The sequence below is a fragment of the Alligator mississippiensis genome, chromosome 6, assembly GCF_030867095.1.
Source record: "Alligator mississippiensis isolate rAllMis1 chromosome 6, rAllMis1, whole genome shotgun sequence".
In the NCBI taxonomy this organism is placed as follows: Eukaryota; Metazoa; Chordata; order Crocodylia; family Alligatoridae; genus Alligator; species Alligator mississippiensis.
Window position 1 is genome coordinate 60,642,554 of NC_081829.1, and position 14,562 is coordinate 60,657,115.

Sequence of the window (14,562 nt, forward strand, 5' to 3'; positions counted from 1 at the left end):
TTCAATTTATCCTGACTTTTATTTTGTCCCTACACACTCATAATATATTCTTATACTAATTCTTAATAGTACAAATAAATTGCTGCTTCTTCTGAGATTTCTTCTTAATTTTTGAGCACTTGAAGAGCTCAAGGTTTAGCAAAGCAGGTCCTTTGCTATGCTACCTATCCTTTCTTTCTGTCGGTATAGCATGCTATTGTCAGTCTGAGGAGCCATTATCTCTTCTGTACTCATTTTTCCCCTTAGATTTTGTCTCCTGTGTTTTAAGACTATAAATGACTACATGAATGAAATAGATCTCGATGGATACATTTTAAAAATTGGATATTGATGATATTCAGCAATAGTTTGATGTCATAATTTTAGAGTATGAAACCAGTTTCTCCCTAGAATATTCTTCTGTAGGTTGTCTTTCTCCTGTTTTCTTAGTTTGTTTGTTTTTCCTCAGTATGCTATCTTCTGGCCTGCCTTTATCTGCCTTTCATACCCCTGTCTCATCCTCTCTTGTGTGTTCAGTTACTGCCTTCAAAGGAGGATATTCTTAGTTTTTGGTCTCAGCACTTGTAGCTGTGGGCTCCTGACTATATCACAGACCACTTATGGCCTCCTTTTTTTACTTGTATTTGAATGCAGCTTACTTTACTACTTGAGGATCCCACTGAACTTTTCTTGGGAATTTTTTCTTAAAAGAAACAAAGTTCAATTCTGCCTGCTTTTTAAAAAATGATATAACCTTGTCTGGAACATATTCTCTAGGATAAAAAGCACTGTTAGATCCACATTTATTGACTTTTCACCATTTCCTATTTCGCTCTTTTTTTTCTTTTCAGATTAGACTTCTTTGTTTCATCTGTTTCATTTTAAGTGGTTATCTCATAATTATATTTTTATTGTGTTTCAATCAGATTATACCATGCAGAGTGCCTTGTTGAAGTAAGCTGTTGTTTTGCATTGTCTAATTTATTTTAGATGTTAAGCTCTCTTAGCCAGGGAACATGTCAATGAATACTTAATGCATTCAAACTCTAATGGAGCCCACTGTAGCAATATTAGCATCAGAGCATGATCATTTAAAAAAAATCTTTACCCGATTTCTCCCTTCTTGTAGTGGTTTTGTTAGGTTTAAATGTGAATGTTATTAGACTCAGATAGTACAGTATCTCAGAACATAATGTAAATTAAAAATAAAGAATAAAAGCGGAATCTCAAAGTCTTCAGGGAATGATAACTTTGTGAATCCTGACAAGTTTAGGTGTGAGGTAGGTGCCTAACTACTGTGTACTGTCAAGACTTAATTTGGGAAATGTTATAATGGCAGTTTGTGTTAGATCCACAAAATCTAGGTCTGCTGCGAATAGGATAAAAAGTAATGGGATTAAACTGCAGCAAAAGGAACTTAGATTTGGCATAAGGGTGGTTAATTACTGGTTATCTAGAAGGAGGAATGGCCATCATTTGGGTGTTTTAAGAACTGGTTATGCAAGTATCTGGTATAATTTATTCTTCTTTAGGGAAGAAAGGATGGTCTACATTACTTCGGCTAAGCAGAGACAGTCAAAAAGCCCGAGGCAGGATTTAATGATTTGCAGGTTAGTTTAAGCTGCAGAGGTTAAATTGAAACAGAAGTGAACAAACATTTACCTTTGATTCAGGAAATGCAGCAACATGCCTGCAGTGGCTCAGACCAGAAGCCAGGGGGTGGCTAAAGCATGGCTCTCTGGCTGTGTGTTCACTTCATCTTCCTGCTACCCCTGAGGTTTCTGGGATTTGCAGCCCAGAATTACAGCAGCAGGACTCTGCAGGGTTGCTCATCACTTCTTTCTGCTTCCAGGTGCCTCTGGGATTTGTAGGCTACAGTAACTTTGAGCAGGGGAAGTTGTGTTTAACCCTCCTCCCTGGTCCCAGCCCCCAGCCTGGGTTTGCCTGGGAAGACAGTCCTCCCCCTGTAGACCAGGTTGCATCCCCAGCCAGGCTTGCCCCTCCCCACCACCCATCACCCAGCCCTCACTGCTCAGCCAGGAAGCAGAGGGGCAGGGTCAACCCTGCTCTCTGGAGCAAACAGAACAGCCCAGCCCAGGGCTGGAAAGCATGCTGAGGGACTGTGATTTAACTTGAACCAAGAAGGGGTCTGGGACAGAAGTTTCCTAAACTGGTTTGACCAAAATCAGTTAAGTCTGATACTAAATTCAACCAGGTTTATCTTAAACCAGTTTTGGTAATTTTGAAACTGGTTTCTGTGCACTGAGCTTCTGTTGTGTTACAGGTTTAAGCCAGTTTCTGATCACTTAAACTCATTTATATGTAACTTCTGTCCCTAGCCTTAGGGTCCTTTCTAGGCTTATTTTTCAGGTTTCTCTGTGTTGAAAGCAGAGATATAATTATTTACAGCACTTGTGGAAAGTTAGGTGCTTCTGAGGATAGGAACATCTGAGTGAGGGGTAAGGATCAAAGGATCACCCAACTATGACACTACGCAACATCATACTGAGACACATTGTGCTTGATCTGTGTACTGTCTTCTGAAAAAATGAAGTAGTGTAGCTGCTGTATTGTGATGGTTAGGATATTGGCACCACACTGAATTTTCTACACCATTCCCAGTTTCAGGAGTTATTTTTGTGTGTAGGAGTCAGATTGTCTCTATATGACTTGCCAGTCCTGAAGCAGGGGAGGGGGTATAAAATGTGGGTGTCAAATTGGTTGTTTGTGTTAGATCCACCGAAACATTTTAGACACTTAAATACTTTCCTCTGACCCTCATCTATTCACTTGTATCAAATAAACAGCCCCTGCTTTTTTGTGACCTGAGCTGCTGTTAGTTGGCTGAACTCAGTGGGAATGGGAGTAGGGTAGAATAGGTGTACACATGCATTATGGAGTAGGAGTTAGGTTCAATCTAGCCCTGTCAGAAGAACTTAAATGTCTTTTGCTATTGCATTAAAGACTCTCTCTCTCCAGAAAAATGAGTCTGATAGTAGAGAATAAGATGCAGAAGAAATGAATGGCAATAAGAAACATAGTCTGATCAGGAGCTACCACTTGGTATAGGAGGAAGAAGAAAGAAGGGACTAGAGGGAAGAGATGAGCATTGCACAAAGGCAATGAGAATATAACTCATAGGTCAACATTCCTACTGATTTCAGCTATTCAATCCAAAATATTCCTACAAACAGCCTTCAAGTTAATCTTGTTCATCATTTATGGGATAAATCTTGTGATCCTTACTCAGGGAAGTTTCTTATTGATATTAGTGTTTCATGATTTGGCCCAATTGAGAAATGCTATTGAATGTGTAATTGCTTTCAGTACTCTCTCTAGGATACTGTCCTATTGCTTTAGTTAAAGAAGATTCTGTGAATTTTAAGTGATCATAAACTGGTTTAAACCTGTAAAAGAACAGACATTCAGTGCACATAAACCAGCTTTAAAATGGCCAAAACCAGTTTGAGGGAAACCTGGTTGAATGTAGTATCAGACTTAACTGATTTGGCTCAGACTGGTTTATGTAGTGTCTGTCCCAGACCCCTTCCTGGTTTAACTTAAATCTGAGTCCTCTAGCATTTTGGTATGCTCTCTGGGCTGGGCTTCCTGCTGCAGCCCAGCAGGGCTGACTTTGCCCCTCTGCTCCACAGCCAGACCAGGGAAAGGTAGGGGTGGGAATCTGGCCAGAGAGGGGTTTAATTCCCCCCCGCCCATCCCACTGGCAGAAACCCAAGCTGGGTCTTCTGGGTACTTGCCCTTTGCTGCTGCAGTGGGGGCAGGGAGGGGGTTTATTCCCCCATCTTCCCTCACTGCCCCTGGGGGACTGCAGCCAGGTCTGCCCATGCCAACTGCTGTTGCACTCACTCCCTGCTTTGGGCAAGCAGTGGAATAACCCCTGCTCTTTTCCCCTTCCCTCTGGTGTCCACTGGAGGGGACTAACCCCTGTCCCTGCCAAGGGGCCCTGCTGGCCGGCATCTGGCTGCACCCCTGCCCAACTGCTGCAGCAGGAGGGAGTAGGGCCATTGATGGAGGCAGCAGCCCTTGCCATAGTGTTGGGGAGCGCAAGCCCCTTCCTGGCAGGGGGGCCTGCTGTGGGGCAGACTGAGCTGTGGCAGAATGTGTGCAGCAGGACCAGGGCCCGGAGGGGCCAGAGCCCTCCAAGACACGCCCCCCCCACAGCGCCATGGTCCATAGCAGCTTTCCCTGCCCCTCAGCGTGCCCCCCTCAGCCAGGAAGGGACTTGTGCTCCAGGAAACCATGACAGGGGCTGCTGCCCCCATCATAGTCCCTCCCCCTCACTGCTCCAGCAGCCAAGTGGGGCGGGGGCCAGACACCAGTGGGCAGGGCCCCTTTGGGGGGGGCAGGGAGTCAGGTTATTCTCCCCCTTGGCCCATGGGGCATTGCAGCAGGGTCTGACTGCCATGGCTGTTCACTCTGTGCTTGGGGCAAGTGGCAGAATAAGCCCCCTCTGCTGGATGCTGGAGGAAGTGGGGCAGGAGGGGGATTATTCTGCTGCTTGCCCTGGGCACAGAGTGAGCAGTGGCCATGGCCACAGTAGGCAGACCCGACTGTGGTCCACCAAGGGCAGTAAAGTAGAAGGGGATAATAACCCCTCTCCCTGCCCCCTTTGCCTCAGGGGCCATGGAGGCCCCTGTTGCAACAGCAAGGGGGGAGCACCCAGCAGATCCAGCTTGGGTCCCTGCAGGTGGTACAAAGAGGGGGAAATTAAACCCTGGCCAGCTCAGCCCAGACTGGCCATTCCCCCCACACAGCACATCTTCCATTCAGGTGATGCACCATGCAGGTGATGCAGGTGCCCTCCCAGCTCCTGGCTTGAGCAGTTGCAGGCATGTGTTGGCATTACCTCAGTCCAGAGGGAATGTCTGTATTGATACAAACTGGTTCAACCGAGGCAGGTTAGACTAACCTGCAAAGGTTGAATCAATTCAAGCTCTGGCTTTTTGAATGTCTGTCCCTAGCCAAGATATGATTAACTGGTTAATCACATCTTAAGTAGTGAGAAGGCCCAGCATTCAATCAGTTTATGGCATGATAAAATGAGGAATGAGCTACAATATTACTGTGCAAAAAATATGTAATAACTTTGTGGCTGGTTCTTATTACTCCTTAATTGAATATGTGGCCAGTGCCCAGACTCTGGAGCACATGGGAGCCTTTCAAGACTCCCATGTGCTCTGGAGGTTGGGAGGCCCCTCCAGTTCACTGGGGCTCCTAGCTGTAGGAGTGTGTGATGCACTCCCCTAACTGGGAGCTCTAGTCAGCTGACTGCGATCCCAGCAGTGGGAGTGGATGATGCATTCCTGAAGCTGGGAGCCAAGGTTGCTACTGGGTGGTGATGGTGCTTCCCCTGAACTGGCAGTATGGGGCAGAGGGATCCAATGCAGGATCCCACAATTGTGCCTCCTGCCGTGTGCCTTTACTTGAACATCTGTCAGGAGCCTTAGTATTATTTATTTCAATTGGCTTTAGATGAAAGTGCCAAAAAGCCCTGCTGAAGTCCCTGATCTATACAGTTATTGTGGAGCCAGGTCAAATGTGTGGCTTCTTCTGGTAAAGTTTCTTTGTTTGGGTTTTAACCCCCCCCAACAATGTCTATAAGCAGCTCATAATTTTAATGGTTTGCTGTTCACAGTTGAATACTAGATTGATTGTCAAACAACAGCTGTTGTTCTGAAATTCTAAATATTTAAGTGATCTATGAACAGAAAATCAAGGTGTCACTTGAAGTTGAATTAGGCTTGTTTTCTATTTTTTTTTAATGCAAGACATCAGAATTACATAAAGCACCCAATAACTATTGCAAACCTAGCTGGATAAACAGAAGCTTAAAATGTGAATGTTAACTATCAAAAGTCACCAAGACCTTAATTTGTAGAAATCTGGTTAGAAGATTTAGTCCAGCAGGTACTTGAATAGCCTCTAGTACCTTAGAACCTTAGAAGCCCGATATGTACTTGGTACTCTGGCACCGATCCAGTTCCATTGGTTTCAGTATTAATGCACAGACCCTGAACTGGAGTGGGGCAAGAAGGCAGGATCAGACCTAGGGTTGCAAAAAAAGCATTTGAATAACCTGACTCAGGTTTGATGGTTTACTTGGAGCTGCCAAAACCCGAGTTGGGTTCTACTGTGTACGGGCTTTCACATGGGTAGCCTAAGTAAGTTGGGGGGGGAAGAGGGTATAGGTCTACAGGGGGTGCTGACTGGTCTGGGAAGTAGTCTGATGGGTAAAAGCAGCACAACTTCAAGGCTGTGGCAAGTGGTTGGTCTTTCCCAGCCCTGGTGTTAACACCACTGTCCACCAGATAGTGCTTAGGGATCATTAAAGCACAATTAACCCTTAAATGGAACGTGAAATACGAATGCAGGCAACTCAGTGTCTTAAAATCAAAGTCTCAGACAACTTGGTTTCCTAAAATCAAAACGTAACTTTATTAGTACAACAAGTATTATCTTAGCAGTTTCTATATTCAGAGAGAAAAAAATTCAGTACAATAATCTCAACCAACCCCAGATGTTACTTTGCTCAACAGAAAAGATGGCCACTCAGTTCCTGGAAGCAAAGGGTACGTTGTGGGCTGGGACAGTCCAGACAGGTGTTGAAGGCTGGATTTATGACAATGACAAACTTTCTTGTTCCCCCCCTTTTATGCTTTTTTTCAACTTCACTTCTTTGATGACTCTTTGCTTTTGGATTGGTTTCTCTACAGTCAGCATACTGTCCATCTTTTATCCCGTCAGCATATTCCCATTACAAGCGCACCTCTTAATTTGGTCTTTTTCTGGTTTCTTACTTGGGCATTGTCCATTGATCTCGCTTATCACCTTTCATTAATATATTCAATTCTTTCATCCCTCTGATTCAGCTGGTTAGTGCCAAATTCAGTTAATTGAAGATAGTAACAAGGCCAGTGCTATGTTATGTTAAAAGTACTTCTCACTGTGATTAAAAAAGAAAATATATAATATAATGAGCACCACAAAAAAAGTCAAAGCCAGCTAATAATAAAAAACAAAACTTATAAGGACAAAACATAGGCAATGATTAAATAAAACTAAAATGTAAACAATACTACAAGCAGGTTCAATTTCAAAACTTTAAACATAACAAGCTACCCTAAAACTGGAGCTCTGAAGAGGTGTAGGTTTTTTTTAGGTGTGGTTAATCCATTTTAGAACAGGTTAATGCAGGCCAAACTAAAGTTAGTTCATCTCTGAAATGAACTAGCATTAGATCAGGCATGACATTTTTAGGGAAATTTAAGCTGTGCAAATCCTTGCACTCTGGGCCATCTAGATCGCCCTAAGCTCAATTAGGGTGATCTAAATGCAATGCTTGTACCAACCCTAAATGTCTAAAAAGAGCTTTGTTCCAACCAAGTTCTCAAGGAATGATCTGTGGCAGATTTTTCAGCTATTAAATGTACATCGGTACAGTGCTGGTGTTTAACAAACTAGTCACACAGCAAATAATATTTATAGAGTTCTATCCATGGCCAAACTAGGAAGTCAAAACTTTATGAAGATGAAACAAGTGTTAAATACCCCTTATAGGCGTGTCCACACATGCAAGCACGTGCGCTTGCAGCTGCTCAAATAGAAGTGGTGCAAATTTGAGCTGGGGCTTTTTGCTTTAGTGCACATGCTCAGACATGCACTTTGGTGCGGAGCAAATTGTGCCACTTGGGGCAAAATAACCCTGCCTGGCTCCTCCTGGATCTGCAGCCAAGGCGAGTTAGAGCCCGGGGCCAACACCTGTCCTGGCCCCAGCAGTATAAAAAGCTGCGCTGGTAAGTAGCACAGGGTTACTAGCTCTCAGGAGCTTCTGGGGCCCAGCCAATTGGTGCCTGGGGACACTACCCCTTGTGCCAGCTGGACTGCTGAAGCATCCTTGAGAGTTCCCTGCACCCTCTACCCTCTGCAGCAGTCTGGCAGTGGGGGCTGCTGCCTGGCTGTGACCTGCTGCACACCTGCCAGACCCGGATGGAGACTGCATGGCCAGTAGAGGCATCTGCCCATCTGGGCCAGCTGCCAGTGGACTGTGGTTATAGGGTTGACCCCTATGCAGCACTACTGCTGTCTGTGCACCCTGCACGGTCATCTGGGCAACTATCGCCTGGAAGATGTTCTTAGTGTGGTGGCCTGCTTTGAACTGTCAAAGTATGTCCTCCTGGCCCCATTTATCCAGGAGGTCAGCCACAGCCAGCTGGGTCCAAAGTGCCAGCTCTGAGTAGGCAGGGTCCTGCCACTGGCCTCCCTAGCAGGAATTCTGGTATTGCCTATTGGAAAACTGAAAAATCCCTGACAAAAAAAATCCCAATGTCACTCTGTAAAATACCCCCAAATCCATTTTCCTCCACAATTAAAACAAAAGACCACTATAAAGAGAGAGAGCGTGAGACAGAGACAGCGATCAGTTGGACGGTGTTTTATTGATATATCTTACAGTGTTAAAGCAAATGTCCCTGTACCCTCTACCCACTCCAGCAGGCTGGTAGTGGGGGCTGGCTGTGACTGTTGCACACCTGCCAGACCCGGATGGGGACTGTACAGTCAGTAGAAGCATCTGCCCCCCCGGGCCAGCTGCCAGTGGGCTGTGGTTTCAGGGTTGGCCTCTGTGTGGCACTACTGCCATGTATGCCCCCTGCCCTCCCACAGGGGGGCTCACAGGGGGAGGGGCCAGCCTTGGCAGGGGTCGGGAGGTTCGGGGGGGCTGGTGGAGGGAGGGGCCAGCCAGGGCAGGGGTCAGAGGGGCTGGGGGAGTGGGTGGGGCTGTCGGGGGTCCCCCCCCATGGTCTTCTCCCCCCTTCTCCAGCCCCCCCCAACCCCTTACTCACTGGCATCAGAGCCCTGGTGCTGAAACATGCGGCCTGTGGAGGACCCAGCCTCCGGTTGCCTCAGGGCATGGTCCGGTACTGTGCCCTGCCCTGCTTTTTTAAACTTGGGTTTTTTTAGACCCCTGGATATCCAGGGGTCTAATTTTTCATTCCCGCACTTGTCTGTTGCCCTACCTCAAAGGGGTTTGAGGCAGGGCAAGACACACGTGTGCGCTCGTCTGGATGCACCCTTTGAATCTCAAGTGCTAGGTTGAGCCTGGTTTGAATTGAACTATTTCACTTATTTTGAATGACTTGTTTCTTTATAGAACCAATTCTGATGCATATTGGGTGCATCTACACATTCAGTAATGCACTGTAATTACGGTATGTTATGTTAGTACCTTCAATAACAAGTACTAACTTAATGTGCTGTAACTGGCACTACTGCATAGTAGTGCAGGCACATGTTTTTCAGGTGATGCTAATGTGCAGTAGCCTAATTCTACTGTGCATTATCATAGCTTTCACCATGACATGCTAATGTGCAGTAGAATTAGTCTACTGAGCTTTTAGCATCTTTTGTAGATGCACCCATTATATATGTAAACAGTTCTTTTTAATGTCAGTGGAACTGTGTGTCTAAGAATATTAATTAATAATGTGCAAAACATTTACAGGTTTGTGTTCTATCCTATGCTTGAGATGTTGAAGTATGAATTTTCTATTACAAGTGAAAGTTAATAATTCATCCTCCAAGTCAACTGGATAATAAAAAATATGCATAGGTAGGGAGAATTTCTATTTTTTTAAAAAGGGCAATTCACAAAGCACTTGTTCTTCTGAACCAAAACCCTCTACTGTTTTAAACTAGCTCAATTTAATTCAGATTTTTTGTGTACATTATTAGGGCTTTAATGACTTTACTGTCATCATGAGACAGTAGTTTAGATGCTTGTAACATTTCAAAAGGATTGTTTGTAAAAAAGAAAAAAAAAGTATCTATGAAATCCAGAAGATCACATTCAGGAGTCCCTTTAAAAATAGAAAACTTGTTCGTTTGACCTAAAGAGGGTCTCTAAATACTTTTCCATAATGTTATTTTTTCTTTGTATTGTCTGTTTAAAGCAGAGCTGTCCAACTTCTAAGCAGTCAGGGGCTGCATACTACAGGTGTCGACGCTTCAGTTGCCAATTCAATTTGGAGAAGATTTGGCCTGATTCACTAAATCCAGAGGCCAAATCACTGAATCCAAATCTAATCAGGAGACAAAACCCCCCACTCCGAATTGATTTGGAGCCTCTGAATCGATTTGGAAAAGATTTGAAAAAAGATTCCGAGATTCGGAGATTTGGAAGACTGTCTTGCAAGGAAACAGAAACTGAGAAGAGGGAGAGAGATTGGGGGGGGGAGGGGGGGGCAGACTGACATCTGTAGTTGGCCAGTGAGGGACATAGAAACAGCATATAAGCCTCTGTCTGCAGCCTTTCTGTCCCTTTTGTGAGCTGTTTCTGCCTGAGTGTCTGAAAGGTACTACTGGACTGGCTTGGTTTCCTAGTCGGTCTCCTGCTATTCTCTGTTCTTGGAAAGGATTACCTTTGCCTAGAATCCCTCTACTTGCCCCTATCCAATCCATTTCTTTCAATTTATTCTTCCCCAAAAAACTTCATATTCTTTCTTGTTATTTCCCACCCCCCACCTTTTAAAAAGAAAGCTGTGTTTTCCCTGGTAGTGTGATTGATCACTGTGCAGGCAAGCACATACATTACAGACACTCACACATACATTAAACAGACAAGAAGAAGAGATGTTAGTTACACACACACAGAGAAGAAGAGCTATTACAGTTGTGCACACACACATTTTCCAGTACAGCAAAGATTAATATGAAACATGCTGGAAAAGCAGGTGCCAGGCCTTCAGTCAGAGGAGGGAGAGGGGCTAGAGGGGGTAGGAGGAGAGCTGCAAGTTCTCCTCCCCCACCCCAAACATAGATGCATCCTCTTTCCTGGCAGCAATGAGTCTTCTGCTGCTAGTGGAAGCGAGGTGGGAGCAATACCTGTCACTGCACCTGCACCACCTCTCCTAACACCAGAAATAGCCACCAGAACCAGCATGACAGTCTTCTTCACCTCAATTTCATCTCACAGCATGAGCCTCCAAATGCCAGAGGAAAAGCTGGATCTGGAAGCAGGGGACTTGAGCGCCCCAGCAAAAGAAATTCTGGAGAAGGAGGGGGAATCTAAGTTTGTGCTCCACACCCCTCAAAGTTTCCCTAGAGCCAGATTTCCTTCCCTGGAAAGCACCTTGGAGGAGGTTGAGGTTGTGGAGGCAGGTGGCTCAGTTGAGTCAGCTCCTCCTGTTGTTGTGCCTCTGCCTGCTGACAAGGGGGATAAGGCAGGATCCCCACCCTCAACCCAGAAGCTGGGGGGTGGGTAGTGTAGTATGGGATAATTTTGAGGTGGCAGATGATCCCAAGTATGCTATCTGCCAGAATTGCCAAAGGCATATCAGCCGGGGCAAGGAGGTGAAACACTTCACCACCACGGTGATGCTGCTGCATCTCAGGAGACAGCACCTCCTTGCACTTGCTCCTCCTCAGCTTGGCACCAGTGGGACCATGTCCAAAGGGAAGTCCCTCTCTCAATCCAAAGCCCCTAAACCCATGAAGCAGGGGCAGGCCAACCTGGACTGGTGGGGGAAAGCTGCAGACAAATGGGTGGTGCATTGCAAGGGCGTGCGAGGTCACCCAGAGCACTGGGGAGATGCTTGCTCTGGATGGCCAGCCCTTCTCCTTAGTTGAGTGGCCAGGGTTCAGGTGGCGCTCATGGCCACATCTTACCAAGTGCCTGAATGCACCACCTTTTGTAGGATGGTGGTGCCCTCCCCGTATGAGGTATTCAGGGAGTACTTCAGGGATGAGCTGCACAAGGCAGGTCTGCAGGTAGCTCTTCACTTTACCTCAGACATCTGGAGCAACCGGGGTGGAGATCATGCCTGCCTCTCCTTCACAGGGCACTGGTGCAATCAGTCAGGCTGTCGGTGGGCTTTCCTTCAAGTGGAGATGATGGATGAGTCTCACACTGCAAGGGAGATCATGGTGGCCATTAACTGCATGGTGCAGGGGTGGCTCATTGGTCAGGGAGAGCTCACCTGTGGGTTCATGGTCACCGACAATGGGGCCAATATGGTCAAGGCAGTCCATGATGCCAACTTTGTTTGCATCTGCTGTGTGGCACACAAGTTCCACCTCATAGTTAAGGACATCTTGGAGGGGGACAGGGCTACCAGTGATGGTGCTGTCATTACCATCCAGCTGATTTCAAAACGCAGGAAAGTGGTCGGCTACTTCCACTGCAGCATCAAGTGGGGCATGATGCTGTGGGACAAACAGGTAAAGCTGAGCATCCTGCAGCACAAAATCATGCAGGATGAGGAGACTCAGTCGAACTCCACATATCTGATGCTGGAAAGGCTGGTGGAGCAACAGAAGGCCATCCATGATATGACCTTGCTTGGGGAGATTGGGATCAGCGCCCCCCTTAACAAAGCAGAGTAGGATACCATCTCCCAGATCTTGGTGGTCCTCAAGCCATTCCCTGAGGCCACTGAGACCCTCAGCACTGGTGATCTCCATAGTGAAGGAGCTTAAGAATCAAATGGAGAAGCTCCAGGGGATTAATGTTCCTTGTTGGGAACATCCAGGAAGAGCGCACACACATACATCAACTAGATGCTTCCTCAGCCTGATGAATGTTTTTTAAACCCGAAAGCTTGCTAAGATATATTTTTCCAACTATTCAGTTGGTCTAATAAAAGATATCAGAGGTACCCTCGACTGCCAAAGTGGGGTGAAAGGGCCAGGGGTCCACCAAGAAGAATGTCCAGAGCAAGAGGCTTGGGATTCCAACTGGTCTGAAGGCAGGGTCAGGGCCTAAGGGGGAGCCAAAGGTCCCAGAGAGGGAACCACAGATGGAGGGGGTGAAGGATGCAATCTGCGAGGCATGGGCTGCAGTGTAAGGGGAGGTAAAGAGCTGCAGAATGGATGTCACCCCAAGACACCTAAATGGGTAGCCTCCCGCCTGGGAAACATCTAAATCAGTTTTCCATCAAGGCATGGCAGGTAAAAGAGGGGTGGGTGGCTGGCTCAGAAACAGGTGGGCGGGCCGAGATCTAACCAGGGAAGGTCCCCTGTTATGGGCTACCATCCCTTCTGGTTTTATTCTGCTGTGCCTTAACACACACACAAAGTCACACATGCCACGAGTTTTGCTTTCAGAAGCTTGAGGTGCAGTTTCCTAGAAACCCCTGCACCTATCTCCTTGAAACCTGGCAGGCCTCATGGCCTGAGAAGGGGCTACCACGCCTGCTGTTTTCATCCCACTGTGCCTTAACACACACCCAAAGTTACACGTCATGAGTTTTGCTTTGAACATTTTGAATTGCAGTTTCCCAGAAACCCCTTTACCTACCTCCTTGAAACTTGGCAGGCCTCATGTCCTCTGAATGGGCTATCATACCTGATGTTTTCATCCAGATCTCCCCAAAAAGGACAAAGTTATGGGTATTTCAGTGATTCATCATCATAGTCTATGGCTGAATCACGGAATCTCTCCAAATCAGTGCAGAATCTTCCGAAGCAGATTCGGCCAAATCAATTCGGGACAGTGATCCAAATCTCTGAATCAAATCACTGTCTTCAAATTGTCTGAATCCAAATCTGAATCAAATACTTCCCTATTTGCACGGGCCTACTGCATACCCTATCAGCTATACTAGTAGAGGCCAAATGTGACTCTGGGCCATGGATCTCCCAGGCTGCACAGTGTGCGCATGGGTGCTCCTCCCACTTCTACAACATGCAAGCAGATGGGTGGGCACCCTGCTCATGCACCATTTGTGGTGCCTCACCTCATCTTTGGCTCACTTCCTGCACTGTGAGGCACGGGCATTCTGAAGTATGGGCACACCTGCTCCTCCCATCCTGCCCCCTGAGCAATGGAAATCAGAGGAGAGAGGAGGAGTCCTGAGCCCTGGTGCAGCTGAAGAGAGAAGGCCAGCAGTGGCCAGGTGAGAGCCCAAGGGCTGTATGTTAACCCTGCCAGTTGGACAGTTCTGCTTGAAAATATCAACCTAAACTGAAATCAAGATGCTGTACAGCAGCAGGGTCCACCCATTCTGACAGGTGCTACACATTCTCCCTGAGTACCACTTTGCTTCCTTTCTCCTTCCCAACCTGCTGCTTTGCTTTCTGCTCCCTGCTCTGTGATCCTTGCCTGATCTGCTGTTCTGATTTCTGCTTCCTGCTGCATCTGCTGCTGTGCTGCATGTCCTCCCTAGTCTGCCATGGAGGCTGCCTATGCCACTTGTTAGCTAGCAGTGCCTAGGCAAGGAAAAGATTAGGCTGTGGTATTACATTAATCCTACAGATGAAATTTAAATTCAGGTATACCGCAGAAAGTGCATTTTATGCCCACTGCTTACATAATGCAAAACTAATGTAGCTGTTTATCAGCACAAGTGAAAAGCAGACCATACATTTTTAAAAAATATTACTAATTAGTTAGTTGTAAAATGCTTTGAAAATGTAAGATTGTAAGAGGTATTGCCAATTCAGTCCCAGTAATAATTAAAACACAAAACATAAAAGTGCAGTCAGAAACTGACTTGCATAATTAACTTCATGTTACTCTGGATTTTAAATAATGAAGAATAAGGAAATCTAGCAACAGCATATTTATTA